A 3,539-nucleotide genomic window follows, 5' to 3' on the forward strand; every position below is an offset into this window, starting at 1 on the left:
TTGACAGGAACAAAGAGCCTGTACTTTGAATTGAACGGAACACACAGCCCGGACTTGGACGTAACTGGAATACAGAGCCCGGATATAAGCTTGACAGGAACTCAGAGGCCGGAATTGGACTTGACTGGAACACAGAGCCTGAACTTGGAATTGAACGGTACACAGAGCCTGGACTTGGTCGTGACTGGAACACAGTGCCCGGACATGGACTTCACAGGAAACCTTACACCGGACTTAGACTTTACATGAACACAGAGCCGGGACTTGGAAGTGACAGGAACACAGAGCCCAGACTTGGCCTTGACAGGAACACAGAGCCTGGAATAGGATTTGACAGGAACACCGAGCCCGGACTTGGACTTGCCAGGAACACACAGCCCGGAATTGGACTTGACTGGAAGACCAAAACGGGAGTTTTGGTCAAAGACGGGACAACAAGGCATGACTTTGATGTGACATCAACACAAAGCCCGGACTTCGAAATAACAGGAACTCAGAGCCTGGACTTGTACTTGACAGGAACACAGAGCCCGGAATTGGAATTGACTTGAACACATTGCCCGGATTTGGAATTGACTTGAACACAGTGCCTGGACTTGAACGTGAATGGAACTCAGAGCCTGGACTTGTACTTGACAGGAACACAGAGCCCTTACTTGAACTTGACTAAAACACAGTGCCCGGACTTGGACTTTACATGAACACAGAGCCTGGACTTGGACTTTACATGAACACAGAGCCCGGACTTGAACTTGACTAAAACACGGTGCCCGGACTTGGACTTTACATGAACACAGAGCCTGGACTTGGAAGTGACAGAAATTCCGAGCCCAGACTTGGCCTTGACAGGAACACAGATCCCGGAATTGGACTTGACAGGAACACAGAGTCCGGACTTGTAATTGACAGGAACACAGAGCCCGGAATTGAACTTGACTAAAGCACAGTGCCCGGACTTGGAATTGTCTTGAACACAGAGCCTGGATTTGAACGTGAATGGAACACAGAGCCTGGAGTTGTACCGGACTGGACACCAAGACGCCAGTTTGTCTTGACATGAACACCGAGCCCGGTCTTGGACTTGACAGGAACAAAGAGCCCGGAATTGGACTTGACTGGAACACCAAGACATGACTTTGATGTGACATCAACAAAATGCCCGGACTTGGAATTAACGGGAACTTAGAGTCTGGAATTGGATTTGACAGGAACACAAGAGCCTGGACATGGACGTGACAGGAACACAGATCCTGGACTTGGACGTGACTGGAACACCAAGGCTTGACGTTGATGTGACATTAACACAAAGCCCGGACTTGGAAATAACGGGAACTCAGAGCCTGGACTTGTACTTGACAGGAACACAGAGCCCGGATTTGGCCATGACAGGAACACCGAGCCCGGTTTTGAACTTGATAGGAACAAATAGCCTGAAATTGCATTTGACTGGAAAACAGAGCCTGAACTTGGAATTGAACGGAACAGGAGCCCAGACTTGGACGTGAATGGAACATGGAACCGGAACTTGGACTTGACAGGAACACAGAGCCGGGACTTGAAAGTGAACGGAACACAGAGCCCGGACTTGGACTTGACAGGAACACAGAGCCTGAACTTGGAGTTGTCAGAACAACAAGATTGGACTTTGACTTGAAATGAAAGCAGTCCACTGACTTGGACTTGACTGGACCATAGAGCCTGGACTTGCAGGTGACTGGAACACAGAGCCTTCTCCTGGACGTGACTGGAATACAGAGCCCGGAAATGGACTTTACATGAACACAGAGCCTGGACTTGGAAGTGACAGGAATTCCGAGCCCAGACTTGGCCTTGACAGGAACACAGAGCCTGGAATAGGAATTGACAGGAACACAGAGCCCGGACTTGGACTTGACAGGAACAAAGAGCCTGTACTTTGAATTGAACGGAACACACAGCCTGGACTTGGACGTAACTGGAATACAGAGCCCGGAAATGGACTTTACATGAACACAGAGCCTGGACTTGGAAGTGACAGGAATTCCGAGCCCAGACTTGGCCTTGACAGGAACACAGAGCCTTGAATAGGATTTGACAGGAACACAGAGCCCGGAGTTGAATTTGACTGGAATACAGAGCCCGGATTTAGACCTGACAGGAACACCCAGCCTGGACTCGGACTTGACAGGAACACCCAGCCTGGACACGGACTTGACAGGAACACAGAGCCCTGACTTGGACTTGACATGAACACAAAGACTTCACTTTGATGGGACATCAACACAATGCCCGGACTTGGAAATAACAGGAACTCAGAGCCTGGAATTGGATTAGACTGGAACACAGAGGACGGAATTGGCCTTGACATAAACACCGAGCCCGGTCTTGGACTTGACAGGAACAAAGAGCCTGTACTTTGAATTGAACGGAACACACAGCCCGGACTTGGACGTAACTGGAATACAGAGCCCGGATATAAGCTTGACAGGAACTCAGAGGCCGGAATTGGACTTGACTGGAACACAGAGCCTGAACTTGGAATTGAACGGTACACAGAGCCTGGACTTGGTCGTGACTGGAACACAGTGCCCGGACATGGACTTCAAAGGAAACCTTACACCGGACTTAGACTTTACATGAACACAGAGCCGGGACTTGGAAGTGACAGGAACACAGAGCCCAGACTTGGCCTTGACAGGAACACAGAGCCTGGAATAGGATTTGACAGGAACACCGAGCCCGGACTTGGACTTGACAGGAACACACAGCCCGGAATTGGACTTGACTGGAACACCAAAACGGGAGTTTTGGTCAAAGACGGGACACCAAGACATGACTTTGATGTGACATCAACACAAAGCCCGGACTTGGAAATAACAGGAACTCAGAGCCTGGACTTGTACTTGACAGGAACACAGAGCCCGGAATTGGAATTGACTTGAACACATTGCCCGGATTTGGAATTGACTTGAACACAGTGCCTGGACTTGAACGTGAAGGGAACTCAGAGCCTGGACTTGTACTTGACAGGAACACAGAGCCCGGACTTGAACTTGACTAAAACACAGTGCCCGGACTTGGACTTTACATGAACACAGAGCCTGGACTTGGACTTTACATGAACACAGAGCCCGGACTTGAACTTGACTAAAACACGGTGCCCGGACTTGGACTTTACATGAACACAGAGCCTGGACTTGGAAGTGACAGAAATTCCGAGCCCAGACTTGGCCTTGACAGGAACACAGAGCCCGGAATTGGACTTGACAGGAACACAGAGTCCGGACTTGTAATTGACAGGAACGCAGAGCCCGGAATTGAACTTGACTAAAGCACAGTGCCCGGACTTGGAATTGTCTTGAACACAGAGCCTGGATTTGAACGTGAATGGAACACAGAGCCTGGAGTTGTACCGGACTGGACACCAAGACGCGAGTTTGTCTTGACATGAACACCGAGCCCGGTCTTGGACTTGACAGGAACAAAGAGCCCGGAATTGGACTTGACTGGAACACCAAGACATGACTTTGATGTGACATCAACAAAATGCCCGGACTTGG

The 3,539-nt window shown here is 49.8% G+C and overlaps 1 pseudogene; it reads left to right on the forward strand.

The window, feature by feature from the left end:
- Positions 1-1,512: 1,512 nt before the first annotated feature.
- Positions 1,513-2,249, forward strand: LOC140717841 (uncharacterized; annotated as a pseudogene).
- Positions 2,250-3,539: the final 1,290 nt, after the last annotated feature.

This window comes from Hemitrygon akajei, chromosome 28 (assembly GCF_048418815.1).
Source record: "Hemitrygon akajei chromosome 28, sHemAka1.3, whole genome shotgun sequence".
Classification (NCBI taxonomy): Eukaryota; Metazoa; Chordata; class Chondrichthyes; order Myliobatiformes; family Dasyatidae; genus Hemitrygon; species Hemitrygon akajei.